At 47.7% G+C, this 17,119-nt stretch overlaps 1 long non-coding RNA gene across 1 annotated transcript in view; it reads right to left on the reverse strand.

Moving 5' to 3' along the window:
* LOC139077196 (uncharacterized) overlaps positions 1-17,119 on the reverse strand; it is a 28,740-nt gene that overhangs the window by 10,402 nt on the left and 1,219 nt on the right. The gene's annotated exons all lie outside the window — the stretch shown is intronic.

The following is a 17,119-nucleotide window of genomic DNA, read 5'->3' on the forward strand; positions in this document are numbered from 1 at the left end:
CACTCACCAGAACTCTCTGCTAAATCATAAGAAGTCACCAAAGGAGGGGCCAGCCCTGTGGCCGAGAGGTTAAATTTGTGCGCTCCACTTTGGCTGCCCGGGAGCAGACCTAGAGCCGCACATCAAGCCATGCTGTGGTGGCATCCTACATAGAAGAACTAGAATGACCAACAACTAGGATATACAACTATGCACTGGAGCTTTAGGGAGAAAAAAGAAAAAAAAGAAGCAGATTGGCAACAGATGTTAACCCAGGGCCAATCTTCCTCACCAAAAAAAAAAAAAAACCAAACATATTTTTTAAAAGAAAGAAGTCAGTAAAGGAGACAAGAATAAGTCAACCTCTGCTCATTCCACAAAGCACACCCAGGGAGCTCCTAAGCTGTCTCCGGCGCTGTTTTGGGTGGGGTGGAAATAGCCATGACTGGGCAAGCACGGACCCTGCTCTCCAGGGGCCAGCGTCTCCACCAGAAGGTGGAGATGGGAATGCAACTGTGGTTGTGAAACAGATTCAAATGCGTGGGGATGGATTCCGTGGAGAACTGGTGACTCCAGAGTTGGAGCAGGGAAAATACCAGATGAGCCTGAGACTGAGGGAGCAGGAAATAGGGACGTGTTTACAAAAGAAAGGGACATACCAAGAAGGCACAAGAGCCAACCTGCAGGAGCTCCCAACGGCCAAAATTAGAATGATTTGAGCAACAGGATAAACAGTGGATTCTAACCCATGAGTTAGAAGTATTGGATTCTAATCCACAGAGTAAAGTAAATATGTAAGAGTCCATAGTGACATTAAAAACAATTAAATAAATAAATGAGTGGCAGGGAAGGCGCAGCTCTTCTTTACAGAAGAGTCCAAGTTCCAAATGTGGAAGGAATGATGAAAATATAAAATCACCATTGCACAAACATTACAGTAATAATTGTTGCAGGCAAGATCTGCTGATGGATACAAAAATCACTGGGCTAGGCTTTGAAAAGAAACAGGATATTTTCATAGTCTCAACTTATCTCCCTAAAAAGACTGATCAATTAGAAAGAGAAAAATAGTAGGTTTACAGCGGAGAAGCCCTGCAGCCATCTTAAGCAGGGGACCAAGGCAACATCGCCAGGAAGGAGACCTGTCGGCCTCACATACCCACAATGTGAGCCACCGAGGCGAATGCGGGATCATTTCCATGGGCTTCCTGACAAAATGCATCACCTCCAGATAATTAGTAATGAGAAAACATTAGGCAAATCCGAATTTGAGACATTCTACAAAGTAATTGATTAGTACTACCAAAAGTGTCATGGGCATAAAGACAGGAAAGACTGAGGAACCATCGAAACAATTCCAGTGATCTGCTTTCCTGAAAACAAAGACAGGGTTGGGTGAAGAGATGCTCTTGTCCTGGCAGGAGTTGGGCATCATCTGGAAAGCTTGAGAGTCAAGTAAAATGTACCTCTGACGTCTCTGTAGGGATAAAATGAAGTGTGAGAGAAAAAGGATCTGAATTTGGCCAATGTAGATGCACAGTTAGGATAGTGCAAAACCAAATGTCTTACTTTCCTCAACAACAGGTTTAAAAATTAGCCTTATTTGAAACATTGCCTGAATTTTCTACTTCACTTTGCCCATCAGGTAGCTTACCTTGTGTAGAGCACTATTTTAAGTCCTGTAAAAAATAATAAAGGAATAGAAAACAAGATCCTTGCCCTTAGAACTTATTAGGGAGAAATAGGTGATTACAAGAGAAACACACAAATAAAAGATTAAAAACATGCTTATAACAAATGGATAAATAAAATGTAGTATATACATAAGTGGAATATTATTCAGCCTTAAAAACAAGGGAAATCCTGCCATTTGTGACAACACGGATGGACCTAGGGGACATTAGGCTCAGTGAGGTGTCAGACAGAGAAAGACAAATACTGTATGATATTACTTATATGTGGAATCTAAAATAGTCATACTCATAAACGCAGAGAGTAGAAGGGTGATTGAAGGAGCTGGGGGAGGAAGGAGATGGGAAGTGATGATCAAAGAGAACAAAGTTTGAGTTATGCAGGGTGAGCAAGTTCTAGAGATACACTCTACAGCATAGTGCCTATAGTTAACAATACTGTAGTGCATTCAAACTTTGCTAAGAAGATAGATCTTGTGTTAAGAGTTCTTATCACAAAATAATAATAACGATAATAATGATAATAATAATAATAATAAAAGGAGTGGGAAGAAACTTTGGGAGGGGATGGATATGTTTATAGCCTTGATGATGGTGATGGCTTCACGGATGTATACTTATCCCCAAACTTGAGTTGTATACATTAAATATGTACAGCTTTCTACATGTCCATCATGTCTCAACGAAGTGTCTTAAAAATTAAGTAAACAATTAATTAATTTGACAAACCATGCCTGTAGATATTACACATATTCTGAGATATAACCTTGTGTTAAAGGTGAGTGGGACAGACAGGATCAATCCAGGAAGAGGAAGTTGAAAGCTGTGGTTGAATGGTTGAATTATGGCTGCGAAGAGAGTATTTTGGGATGGAGAGAGACCTGCCTGTTTCTGCTAAAGACAGAGAGCACTTGAATCATTAGGAAATGGGGTATGGTAGAGGTGAGAGGTGGCGATGAGGTTTACCTTTTTGGTTGAAGAAGGCAGCATAGCCCCCGGGCCCAGGGTTATGAGGGGAACTGGTGTCATGAAGATAAACATCTTTGAAGAATTTGGTGAGATAATCGGAGTTGATTCAAGGGCATTGTGAGGCTCAGAGATCTGGAGAGGGAGGGGAGGAGTTCAGTTAGACACCCAAAGGACGAGGAAAGCGAAGATGAAGGGAGTGGAGTGTCCTTGAAGACCACACTAGGAAGGATGTCATGGGGAGGGGGCCGGTCAGCCTCTGCAGAGGAGCTGAGAGGCCCGGAGGCCCAGGAAAGGGATGAGGCCGTTGGATTTTTGCCAGAAGAATGTCACTGGTGGTTTCAATAAAAGTAGTTCCTCCAAGGTAAAGACGAGTGAACGAGGCTACTCAACTGAAAATTTATTGAGGGCAGGAAGATCTTTGTATTTCCCCAAAATACCTAGCCCAGAATATCATCTCTGAATTTTCACAACGGAGTTCTATGCTTCCCTGCCAAGAGCTTCAACCCACACCAGACTTCAAGCAATCTAGAATAACGCACCAGTGAGAAAATAGGAGTAACCTGAATCAAAAACGTGTTTATGGAATGAATTTTACAGTAAGAAAGAAGAGAATGGAGGGCTGACATGGATTGAGAGATTGAGTAAGCGAAGGTCAAGAGACATTGTCATAGCATTTGACATAAACCAATGCGATCAGTCAGTCTTAACGTGTGTTAGTTGTCTGTTCTTAAGAAAATGTTTTTATAGTTTTGATTATATTTTTATCCCCCCAAAAGTATAAACTTCAGAAAAAAAAATGGAGACAAAAACAATTTATATAAATAATATGTGACCTCACCACACATGTTGGGATTTTCCCTAACTCTGGTGCATTTTTCTCAGTTAAGATCAGATCATGCATGCAATTTTGCATCCTGCTCTTTTCCTTTAACTTTATATTATAAGCATTTTCCCCAAATTAACAAAAATTTTCATAAATATAACTTCCAAACTGTGTGACCGTACTAATGTGTATTTAATTGTTCCCCAGTGATTAGATATTTAAACTGACTCCAAGTTTTACAGCAGCAAATGCTGAGATAGACATTTTTGACAAAGTGTCCAACTGCCTTCTAGAAATGTGTTCCTTTTAGCCACACAGTTGTTGTCTCCTGTAGTCTCATTTAAATGGGTGTGCATTTGCTTTCTCTTTTTAATGATCATTCACTCGTTTACGCGTTTATTCAAAAACATTTACTGAGCATCTAATACATGTGGACACTGTTCTAGGTGCTGGCGATGCCAGTGAGTGAGGGCTTAGAAGCCACTGCCCTCATGGGGCTCACCCTCCGGGAGCAGAGATTAGCCGTCACAATGCCAACAAGTGAAGAAGTAGAGTGTGCAGAGCCAAGCAGAGCTGAGCGGAGAGAATAAGGCAAGTGTGAGTGTGTGAGGGTGAGTGAGGGCGCACAGAGGGTCCCCACACGGTGATCTTTGAGTAAAGCCTGAAGGAAGACCAGGAGCAGGCACAGAAAACTGTGAAGAGCCTTCCAGAAGAGAGGTTATTAACGAGGCTGCCCGTGTGTCTCAATGTTGATCATATTGGGCTCATTTCATAAGGAGGCTTGTGGCCAAGGGCCGTTCTGAAGGCCAGCTCCTTCTGTGGACATCAGGCACCTCTAATAACCCTCAGTCTCAATGTGTGCACCCCTAAAATGGAACCCTAATGGCTACTTCACTTCCCCACTGGGTTAGACTGAGACATGATTGAGGAGTCAAGGAAGAAAGTCCCACTTGGTGAGCTGCAGACCAACGCAGCACTTTTTGGGGACCCCTGACCTCTCCTACAGTCCGCCTGGCCATAGGCACAGTCCCTGACTGAATGTGTGGCCCCCGGGCTCCTCCTCCCAGTGTGGGCAGAACAGCTTTGTGTTTCAAAAACAGTTTAGCAGAAGAATTCTCCAAAATGTCACTGTATTCATGGGAAGCGCCCCTGTGTTTGTTCCCCCTTCGCCTGCTGACACCTGGTACCTGAGGATTCTCCTTCCTTTCCTCACGCTTCCAGCCCGAGTCTGCTCTGATGGGGTGTGACAGCCGACAGCATTTCCTCCAGGGCCAAGGAACCTGCAGCCTTAAAGGAAGTTACCTTGGGTTGTTCCCACCCAGGGCCACTCCAAAGCTGCACTGGATGAAACCTCCCTGGAGGGAAGTGATCAGCATCCATGGTCAGAGGAAATTTAGTTCCTCCTGACCTCCCCCTGCCCCCAACCTTACAAGTTTGGGGCAGGCAAATAGAGAAGCCTGCTATTAACCGCAATACCCACTGTGTTCAAGACGGTTCAGGAGTCCTCTGCCACCTCCCTGTCTGCTGGAGGGTCCCACATGCACACACCCAGCCTGTCCCCTATCTAACCTGCTTCTGAAGTGGATTCCAACTGCTTTCGACAGGACAATACACTCAAACATCCCTTCCGAATGTCAAACCCAAGTTGCCAAGTCAGACTGAGCCCCCTCCTTTGTAAACGTCGCTCCTCTGTCATTTTCTGTCCCCAGTTCTCAGCATGCGTGGTGTCCCCCTCTGCTGCCCACACTGCAGTGAGCCACGGCTCCCCACTCCAGTGCCTCCTTCTCTGTGGGCTCTGTGATCCCCAGGCCCAGCAATGCCTGTCTGTCCACCTGCACTGTCTTGCACCTCCAATCCATGTTGTACCCACTCTAAAGCTGCCTTCCTGACTAGAGTTGGATCGAGTCACTTCCTGGTCCAGAACTGTTAATGTGCCCCACACACACACACACACACTGCCCCCTTTCTCCCAGCTATGTTGTTCAAAGCGGGTGGTCCTAGTACCCCTGAATCAAAATCCCCCACTGCCTGATGGAAATGCACATTCCTAGGCATGCTGACTGAGTCGGTATCTCTGGGATCACAGTGACACTGCAGAACCAGCATCCTGCCAAAAAAGCACGAGTCCCTTAGTTGGTGTCAAGCCCTCCACGGTCCTCCCTTCTGGCCGCTTTACCTGAGTCCCCACCTCCACCCCAGACGACGCTCTCCTACCAATATCCCACGGTCACACTTCAGGACTCTGGCCACGATGGTCTCAGCCCAGACTGTCCTTTCCCTTCTTCTATGACACTGAAACCTTGTGACCTCAAGGTTCAGGTCAAATGCCATCTTCATGGTGCTCTCTCTAGGCCCCTCTCCTTTCTGATCTTGTCATAAGTATATTTCATTCTGCTCTGTTTTTTCTCCTGCAGCTGAGTGGTGCATGCACAGTTCAGCGTGTAATGGGGGAAGGGGGTGGCTTCAGGTTGCGGTCACCCTGGGGTCTTCCTCGGTGCCTGTGCTGTGCTTCATGGACGCTCCTGTCTGAGACAGACTGCAGAGTCTCAGGAGAAAGTTGTGCTCTGTCAAGATTAAGGATGTCGTGCCAGCTTGAGACGGCCATGAGAAATGCCATGTACTTGCTGCCCACTTCAGGGCTCTGCTTAGCACGCCCTGCCTCCCCAGAGGGGAGAGGGCATCTGCAGCAACGTCTTATTGAGATCGGGCTTGTGGCCTAGACATGTCAGAGAGTCCCTCTGGAAAGGGAACTCAGAAAAATACAGTGGAATGTTCACCGTCCCCTAGGCAGGACAGCCCATGACGCCTTAAAGAAGAAAGGAATGGCACCATGGGTGTACAGGACTGATGGTGCCCCCAAACCACATCATGCAGTCATCTGCTTATACTTCTCTAAGAGACCTGGGCACAGTGGAGCTCACAGCCCCTGGAAAGGTAAGCGCCTCCTGTGGCTACACTGCTGCCCGTTGAGACATCTTCCTCAACCAGGCAAATGGCAAAGTGGACTCAGACCGTCAGGAGAGCTATGAGCCCGAGAGCAGGCGGGGACGTCGACAGAGTTCATGGAGCCTCATCACAAAAGACTAGGGAGGTATGTGTCTACAAAACCCATGGCAAAGAAAGTGCCAAAATTACTGAGATCTGTGCATGATAATTCAATATTTCAAGAATAGAATTTTTTCTGAAAATTAGTCACTAGGCTAATGCAAAAATAGCACCCACTAAATATACCATCAGCAGCTGGGTGTGTTAAGGAGAGAATCAAACTAAACACATCTTGGAACTTAACGTTGCTGATGGACCCTGAAGTTGATTCTCAGAAGGAAGAAACACTGAAGGAATTGGGAAGTTTCTATTTAAAAAAAAAAAAGGATGGGGCCAGCCCGGTGGCAGAGTGGTTAAGTGCGCATGTTCCACTTCGGTGGCCCGGGGTTTGCCAGTTTGGATCCTGGGTGTGGACATGGCACCGCTTGGCAAAAGCCATTCTGTGGCAGTCGTCCCATGTATAAAGTAGAGGAAGATGGGCACAGATGTTAGCTCAGGGTCAGTCTTCCTCAGCAAAAAGAGGAGGACTGGCAGCAGATGTTAGGTCAGGGCTAATCTTCCTGAAAGAAAAAAGAAAAGGAATATCCATTTCTAATTTATAAAGAAGGAGGCAAGGAAGAATGCATTAGGGAGACTTTTGTTATAGATGCTACCAAAAAAGTAAAATTTTACCCAAAAGGGATGGCATATTAACTTACAAAATAAAAAGTTCATGTAAGTCGCAAATTGGCAAAACACAATGTTTTAAGCCTCCTGAAAGGTCTGTGCAGGTCTCCGACGATGGACACGCCCAGGCACAACTTGCGAGGATTCATTCATGAACTGGGACTACACTGTCAGGGACTGTGGTGACACACTCCTTGTTCAAGATAAAAGGAAAATACATCTTCCAAGAAAGCTGAATTGAAACGTTCACAGCACAGCCCCGCTGACACCTCATCGTCTATATAAGTTGGTTCCTCTACACTTGACAGATGATACCAGATAAAAACAGAGAACCAAATTCAGTGAGCAGAAGTGAACAGACATGTCCAGGGGATTCATTCAAAATGCACTGCCCACTGGCTTTGAATGATGGTTTGCAAGGGGTTGAAGGAAAAAGCACATGTTTTGAAGAGAAAGGGAATTTCTGGAGGGAGTTTCAAAACAGAAATTTCACTTTAAACTGGATGAAGGACACAGGCTAGCGCAGTAATTGCTGCCAGCCCCCTGGGAGCTGGGCGCCTGGGAGAGGCTGCAGGCACACAGAGAGCTCAACTCGCCCTTCCCAGCAGACGTCCAGGGCAATGGAGTTGCCCCCACACAACGGGCCCAGAAGGGGTGAGAGAAGAGAAGGACAGCTGAGGCCCACATAGGTCAGCAGGAGGAGAGGGAGGGGAGCTCACATCCCACGGGAGGTCTCAGATATTTCCGAGCGGAGTCGTCCTCTTAAAAGCCTCTGCTGTTCACGTAAAGTGCCATTATCTGGCGCTGTCTGATAAGCCTATGAGAAACAACTTACAGCAACAGACACCTTTCAAGAACACCAGAACGTGCTGTGCAATGTCCAGACTGAGCCTGTCAGCTGAATGCCACCAACACGATGTGTGTCCACTCCCACGGAGCCATGTGTCCCGTCACTGGTCTTACTACCCTGCTCATATGTATCCTTTCAGACTTCAAAGGTTTGAGATGCAATGGCCAGGCAAAGTCCAAAATGCGAATCTGACTGAGCACCTGGGCCTGACGGTGCAAGGGTGCTTCGAGGGAGACAGAACAAGAATCATATTCACTCATTCGGCCGGCCCCACAAGCTGCAGGTGGAGGCAGAAACCTCCTCTAAGAGCGTGGGAAGGAAGATGCCCAGGCGGTGGTGTCTCACGCTCATCTTCTCCAGGAGCGGGGGGGTGGGGGTGAGAAGCAAGTGGGGCAAAGGCATGGGGCCTAGCGGACTGTGAGGAGTAAGTTATGGAGGAAAACAGCGCAGGCAACAGCCCAGCCTGCAGGCAGAAGCTGGACGGCGCCAACACAAGCCAGGCCGACTCTGTGTGGCTTTGCTTCCCTAGCCCAGCCTGAGTGTGGGAAAGGGAGCAAGGGGAGGTGGAGGTGGTGACGCCCCTGGGTGGGGCCTGGCAGAAAGGCTGGGGGAAAAGTCAGAGGCCAGGGGCTGCAGGCCTCAGCGAGGTGTGTGGCTGAGGGCTGTCCTCACGGCCCAGCTCATTCTGTTGACATCAGCCCCTCAGTCTCAGGAGTTCGTCTCTAAAATGGAATTATAATGCCCACTTCACTTCCCTCCTAGGTTATAGTAAAATGACTGAGGAAATTCTCTTCAGATGCGTCTCAAAGCCTCTGACATGTCAGAAACAGGGCTCAGTGTCACCAGCAGCTGCTGGGGATGAGAGTTGAGTGGGAGGACACCAAGCACGCCCATGAGCTCAGAAAGGGCAGATGTTCTTATCCATGGCCAGAGCGTGCAAGGGGAGGGGCTGGGCTCCCAGAGCGGATGGGCAGGCCTCGTGTTGTCCTCTGTGTCCCAAAGAACATCTGGGCTTGGATGACTGGGTGGGTTTGTGGGCACGTGCCCGCCACACTGCCTTTGGGGACCCCCCGGACAAAAACAGAAGGCTCTTGGAAGGCCAGCCCTTATTCCAGTTCAAAGACGCAAAGCAGGAATTCCACACCAAGCTTCCGAAGCTGTCGTTTCCATAGGTGCTGGTGGCTTTGCAGGACAGGAGGAGAGCATGAATCTAAGGTCCCATCCAAATCAAAGTGCCCCTGACTTGGCCTGGGCAGCCCCGGCACATTCGGAAACAGGACAGATCAGCTGCATGCATAAACGGCAGTCTTAGAACATTAAAAAGAAAATACATTCAGATTTTTTAGGCTAAACATACGTAGAGGGGAGTTGAAAGAGGATCTTTTGAGTGCCTGACGTCTGGGTTAAACGTACGACTCTCCTGCTAGAATCAGTGCTGTGTGTCAGGCGCTTTCAGCGCTGCGCGAGAGGCTGTTCCAACATGCAAAGCACGGAGCATGGGAGGAGCCATCAACTCCCAGTCTCCGATCCCCCCTGAGAATCCTCCCCCAGCAGCTCCCCCACCCACTCTGGGCACAGCCGCTCAGGCCAACCTCCCTCCAGCTCCCGCAGCAGGCCTCAGGGGCCCTGGCCTATTTGTCCTTGCGCAGGGCTCCCCGACGTGCTCTTCCAGCCTGCCCTGCCGGGAAAAGCCCAGTTCTCCCATCGAAGTTCTGTCCTAATGTCACTTTTCCCATTAAACCTCCTTGCAAATTCCCAGCAGCCTCACCGCGAGGTGCTGGGTCCTGTGAGCCATGCGTGTGGTCTTTTTCCACCCTTATCCCACCGAGAGGTGCAGTGACCTCTAATGTGGCCATCCCCTCCACCAGCCTCGGGAGAACTGGTCGAAGGCCTCAGGTGAAAAGGAACAAGTTGGTGAACTACACAGATGAGAACACTGAGGCCCAGAGGACGCATCCACCGCCCTCAGTCCCCATGGCCCGTGCTGGGAGGCACACCAGGTCGCTGGAGGAAGCAAGGATTTATTCCCTCAGTGGCTGGAAGCACTGCAGGAAGGCTGTCCCCAGGTTGCCCTGAGCCAGCAGAAGTGGCCCTCCCCCCTACCGAGGGCCAGCGCTGCCTTCATTTGGACTGCATGCAGAGGCTTCTCTTCTGCAAGACGACATGTACTCTCGGTCAGACTCTCCCCATCACTGCTGGCTGGCCACGAGGCCAATAACCAGGACAGCCTGGCTGGGGACATGCAGGGCATGCTAAGGGAACATAGGGACGGTGCCCTGACCCATAAACACTACAGACACCAGGAGTGCAGCACAGACACCAGGTGTGGCAGGACGGGGGGCACTCACGGGACTGGCTTCTGAGAGCGTGGGCCTGGGGTGGGGATTCAGGTAAGAGAGACAGGATTGTATACGCAGCAAGGCCTCCGGAGGTACTGGAAACATACAGGTAGCATGGTGCCCAGAAGGAGGAGAAAGTGATGGCCCGAGTGAGGTAGAAACGCTACAGCCAGGTGGGCGGTGGGAGAAGGGACAGAAGGCACCAGAACTCTCCATCCCACACTCGTCCTCAGCAGGACCCTCAAGTCAGGGAGCCGAGGGGTGAAATTAGGAGCAACCTCACTATTGTCATTCCCAGTGACCACTTGGGGAAGATGTGCTTTGTCATCTCCAAAGCTGGGAGCTGGGATCTGTGAGGTTGGGGGTCCTGGTTCCAAAGGGGACACTATCCTCCAGGAGACAGAGTGAGAGGGCCCCTGAGCTCTAAGCTATGGCAGCCACCTGAGAGGCTCCTGGGGCAGGGGCCAGCAGGTGAGAAGTCACCATCTGGACCCTGCTCATCACAGATGTGGGCTGCTGGCATACAATAGGATGGGACACAAGTGACCCATTTGGGCTCCTCTCATGCCTGAGGAAGATTCTCCCTGAGCTAACATCCATGCCAATCTTCCTCTATTTTGAACGTGTGTTGCCACCACAGCATGGCCACTGACGAGCGGTGTAGGTCTGCGCCTGGGAACTGAACCCAGGCTGCCAAAGCTGAACGTGCAGAACTTAACCACTAGGCCATGGGGCCAGCCCCACCTTGTGCAGTTTTGATGACAAATGGTAAGTAGGGGTGCAGTGCTCCTGGACCAGCAAGGGCATTGTGACCAGGGATTCAAAGCCCTCAGAAATGAAGGTTTAGAGTTTGCCACCAAGCCAGCCACTGGCCCAACAGAGCTGCTGGCTAAAAGTGAAGGGATCTGGAAAGGACAGAGGAGGAGGCACAGTTGATAAATTTCAATTGGAGCCCCCAAAGCAGCTACAGTGGCAGGCTGTAATTTGACCTACCAATCTTCTTCTAAGCTTCCTCCAGGACAAGTTTGCCAGATAAACTACAGGATGTCCAGTTAAATTTGAATTTCAGACAATCAATGAACAGGTTTTTTAGTATGAGTATATCTCAAATATTGCATGGAACATACACTAAAAAAAAATTACTTATCTGAAATTCAAATTTAACTGAGAGTCCTATATTTTTATTTGCTAAACCTGACAACCCTATTCCAGGAAGAGAAACCACTGGAGGCTGGAGCAGCTGCTCCCAGGATGTCTAAGAGGAAGTGGGTCAAAGGAGAGCAAGAAGCAGACTTGGGTGGATGGCACCAGGCCCTGCTCCGATCCCCACTCGAGAGCAGAGATCCACCCCCAGCTCCCAGGCTGTCCCTGGAAGATGGCTCTCAGCAGGCGGCCCTTTTGGGGGGTTGTTCAGGTCAAGGAAACCACCCTGCCCAGTTCATGCCTCCTTCCAGGGGCAGCCTGCACCTGCAACTGGCCAGCCCAAGGAGCAAAGGCCTGTCGCTTCACCCCAGCTCCCATGGAGTAGGCACCTCCTACTGCAGAGCTCTCGGCAGTGTCGACTGAGGCTTTCTGGGAGGGCCCTGCATCTCAGCTCTCTTCCGCCAATCCTGCTTCCTTCCCCTGACTCCATGGTTATTCGACCCAAGAGCACCTCCTGATACACATCCCACAGCTAACCTCCATCTCAGGGTCTGCTGCTGCCCCCACTTAGAGGCTGAGGGAGGCCTCGGATCACACAGTATTCTTGTCACCACAAGCATGCCCTTAGAGGAAAGACATATTCACTTTTTGAGCTCATTGCTGGGAGCCACTCAGCACTTTTAGAGGCCCTGGTTCAAAGATGATCAAGAAACAATTCTGTTTCCAAATGCTAAGGGAGAAAAGGGACAGTGCCCCAGAGGGACTGCAGCACCCTTCCCACTGGATGTGGGGATGTCATCTCAAACATCCCCTGTCCAGTCCCCTGGAAACCTGTTCCTCCTCCAAACTTCTCTATTCAGGTTCTTGGTCACACCATTCCCCAATCTCTGAGCCTGGAAACTCCCCGGTAATCTTCACCACCTGGCTCGTCACCCACATCCACCCAGCGCTTGTGCACCCCCTCCCCTCCTCTGAGCACCCCTCCATCTGCCCTGTCCCTGCTCCTTGCCTCTTGCCTGAGTCCTCCTCGGCTCCTGGCCTTTCTCCTCTCCTACCTTACCCACACTACCGCCAGGCGGTTCTGCAGTGCAGTTCTCACCTCATAACAGGGAGGCATGAGTGCTACTGACGTAGCGACGTGAAGCTTAAAGAACCAGCACGAGTTCACCCTGTACGCTTGCTCTACGCCCTGTGACAAAGAACCTTCTAGATCCATGTTGCTTGGTCAGCCTGGATTCTCAGAGTGTGATGACAAGCAGTGAATAGCTCATGTGAACGAGAAGCAGCCCCACATGGTTGTAAGGCCCTGAGAGATGGGAGTTTGTCACCAGAGCATAATCTACTCTCTCCTGAAGATGCATTCCACCACCCAAGGTGCCCTCGGGTCTCAGAAGTAATACTGCATCTGTGACAAGTGACGGTGTGTTGTTTCACAATATTCAGCTGAAAGGACAGCTGATGAACTTTAGAACACACCAACATTCTGAACTGGTCCAAATGGGTGGAATTAGACACAGCTATTTGCTTTTCACCTACTGCTTCAATTTTCAGAAAGTTGCCCAAGGTTCTTGTAAACCATTTGCATTCTGGTTGGCTTGGTGAAGGGAGTTGGCAGTATCAAGTGGTCCCTTGTTAAAAGCCATGTCACTCGGTATGTAGACAGTGTAACAAGCCAGAGAGAAGGGAGACCCCTTAGAATGCTGGCACGAAGAGGAGACAAACAAAATGGTGTTTATAAACAAAGAGAACAGAGACAACATTGCCCTAGTGTCTTTGACTTTTTGACTTTTTATTACACCATTGATTAAAAGGACAAGTCTACTCTCCCATACGCCTGAAAGCGGATTATGCTCTGTGCCTGGGCAAAGCCCTGCGTGTTAGCTCTGCGGCCTGAGCGAGCTGCAACCTGGGCCTGAGCAACCTGTGCTCTGGGATCACTTAAGGCTGTAGCTCTGCAAGGCCCTTTGACAGAGGAGATCGGAGCCCTCGGCAAACCAAATTAGGAAAGTGTATACAGCTCTGTACGAAAAAAAGGTCAGCTTTATGGGTGGTATTGGTATTATCAAAAATTTATCACTTGACAAAGAAAGCTCAACTTAATTTCTTTAAACTGGTTGTGCAGGGAGAGCACTTAACACACAATTTCATTTCCAGAGTACTCCACCCAAAACCTCCCCTGTATGAGCAGCATAGGTTGGATTTTTTCAGAGGATTAAGCATTTGAGAGAACTGGCTGTGAAGCAGTACTGTTTCCTCTAATTTCCTCAAAGTGAATATCGCTTTGAGAAGAAGAGTGAAGAGAAGACCAGTGGTTAGGTTAGGGGCTCTAAAAAAAGGCTGCTTTCTTACTCTGAATTTACCAGAACCAGAAAGGCCGCTGGACTGCCATTAATAGTTTAAGTCAGAGCAGAAAGAAGAAAACAATGATTTAGGGTTTGAAGAAGGCTGATTCTGAAATATCAGAGCAGCAGGCAGGCAAACACCTGTAGACAAGGAAAAAGAAAGTTCACCAGAAGATATCCTGGGCAGACCATTCAGACGTCAGCAAACCTCTCCGAATCTCTTTCCTTATCTGTACAGTGGGGCTGAATATTGCCTGCCCTGCCCTCCAGGCACACTGCGTTGGGAGATCAAATGAGACACAGTCTTCGCTGAATGTTGAAGCAAAACATAAATGATAACAGTCCTGATTTGTTGAACACTCGGAGTTTGCGAGACATTGTGCTAAGCATCATTTCATTATCACAGCACATGAGGAGGCAAGAAAGCCACTACCTTCGTTGTACCTGGGAAGATAAGACTTGGGTTAAATAGTTCACCCAAGACCTCATGGGTCTGAACCAGGTCTAGCTGACCCTCATATTTGAGGATTTAATTATCAATAATACCATACAATACTACTACTAAACACGATACTATAATATCATATAATAATATACGACTATATGTCGTATACATCATTGTGCTGTACTAGTACCATACCATACACAGTACTAGATCACTATTGTATAGCATAGTATATACTACAGTATATTACCACGTTACTCTAGTACAATACAATGTATATTACTATACTATTACATACTATATATTACTATTTACAAAATAATATAATAATACAATAATAGTATAATAATACCACCATACAAGATGCCATGGTCAATGGTAATAATTAGCGTTGCATACACATATAGCCAAAGAGCATTAGAGGAGACAGTTATCCCACATGAGCTACATCATAACATTTTTAGTATTTTCCCGATTTTCTACAAGTAGTTAAAAATGACTGCCCTCAACTTTTTCAAGGACATATGTGCATTGTTTTTAACAAATTGTGGTACCCTCCCCTTTAAGAGAATGAATTAGTAAGAAAATAGTTTTATCCAAAACAAGGTTTCAATAATTTATTTTTCTGTGTCTAGTATGAGTTTTTCTAAAATATTTTTCTTACGTCTGAACGGATGATTTTAAGAGATTGGTTTTTAGACATTGCATGTAGGTAAATCCACCCTTATTACAGCCTCTCTACGACAACACGACCTGGGAACTGCAGTGCGGCGTCCAGATGAGGCTCCATCCGTAGCGCACGCCAGCGCGGGGGCAGTTCACTGAACGGCCTCCTCCCGGGGTGAGATGAGCGGCCTTTGTTTGGGACAGATATTCTAGTGACTGATTTCCTATTTGTTTGCACATTTTAACAAGGTGTGACATATAAAGATAACTGTCTTTTGGGGCTGGCCCCGTGGCCGAGTGGTTAAGTTCGCGCGCTCCGCTGCAGGCGGCCCAGTGTTTCGTTAGTTCGAATCCTGGGCGCGGACATGGCACTGCTCGTCAGACCACGCTGAGGCAGCGTCCCACATGCCACAACTAGAAGAACCCACAACGAAGAATACACAACTATGTACTGGGGGGCTTTGGGGAGAAAAAGGAAAAAATAAAAAAAAATCTTAAAAAAAAAAATAAAAAAAAAAAAAAAAAAAAAGATAACTGTCTTTTACCGAGGAACGCTTGGATTTTCTCAAGTGTGTGGGGGGAAGGTCAACTTTAAAACTTCTGTCCTTTTCCTTTCAACTATGACTAAGATGCCTTTGGTGAGCAACTGGCACGCGGACTGCTCACCCCCTCTCCTTCCCCAGGGGTAATGAGGACATCAAGAGTTTTAGTGATTAAAATATATTATTCTTTGTATTCATCTCATCATTTAAAAAAAAATCACTTCCAGTAGATCAAAATGACAATGAATAAACCAGAAGATGGCGTTGAAGATTAGCAATCACAATTTAAAACAAGGTAAATGCTGTGAAGTCTCAGAAAGTTTCATACAATGAGTGTTGTTTTGAACTTCTAAAAGTAGATGACTGAGGAAAATGTTGAAACTAACTAAAGCCGGTGCAGAGGACACGTGTACGAAAGTGCCAAAAGCTCTCGTTTGCCATTTTTGTTTTTAGCAATCTGTCTCTGTCTGTTGTTTGTGAACACACTGGAGACAAGTAATTCTCTCATTAAAAAGTAATGCAACATAAAGGTGCAATCTCTGCTTCCTTGACTGAGTACCCCAAGTGCCTAGAACTGTTCCAGATAAGCAGTGGGTGCTCAAAAAATGTTTGTGGAATGAATGAATCTGTGAAAGGAGAAGAAAGGAAGAAAAACAGGGTGTGACCAGAATTTTCTCTGAACAAAACCCCGTTGTTTATTACATAGACTCTGATAATGGAAAACTTACTTGGGTGAATAAAAATACGGCATCCTGTTAATTTCTGAGAAAGTCTGCCAGTGTTAGGAAAAGCAGACCCAGTCTGTGTCCCACTGCCTGTTTGGCTCCAGCCTAACCTTATTTGTTTCTTTGGGTAGGAGACATTGACCCAATATATAAGATTAAAAGAAAAACTGAGAAATAAGTGAAATCAAAAGTTTTTCAAAAGTTGCGAATTGACCTGGGGTGGTGGTGGTCTAAAATCATATAGAAACCGCTGATCTGGCGTTTACCTGCAGTTGCTAAGGACATAAACATGCTCTCAACACCCAAGACGCTCTGGGGAGAGTGCAGGAGCCTTGCGCCCGGGGGTCAATTTTGATATTAAGGACATCTTGGAAAATTAAGTAAAATTGAAGCTCCGCTTAAATGTTATTCCTATTTCCGGACATTTATACCCCACTAGTAAATTTCTTCCTACCAGGTTGAGGTTAAAACGATGTCATTTACGGTGACCTGAAGTCCAGAAGCAATTCGGCCCTGGGAACTTTGGGATCCCTCCGCCAACGCTTGCACGTTGTCATAACTGAAACTTCAGGGGCCATGCATTGTCCATCTGAGTCACCGCAATTCACCAGTGTAATAGATGCAAGAGCGTGTAAGCATTTCGAACACGTGGACGGTATTTGAACCACAGTTGATAGCTCAAGAGATCTGGGCCGTTTCCTTTTTTCTTTTTAATGAGCACGATGTTCTATAAACACCGCGGAGGGGCAGGGTTCTCGGTGACAGCGGCCGTGCGGAGCCTGCCCCCACCCCCCCACCCACCCACAGTCCCTCGATGTGGACAGTTCCTCCGTCTTTGGTAACGCGCTCTGCAAGCGAAGTCTCCTTCGCCCCGGATTCCCGCTCCTACACGCC

Source organism: Equus przewalskii, chromosome 19 (assembly GCF_037783145.1).
Source record: "Equus przewalskii isolate Varuska chromosome 19, EquPr2, whole genome shotgun sequence".
NCBI classification, from domain to species: domain Eukaryota; kingdom Metazoa; phylum Chordata; class Mammalia; order Perissodactyla; family Equidae; genus Equus; species Equus przewalskii.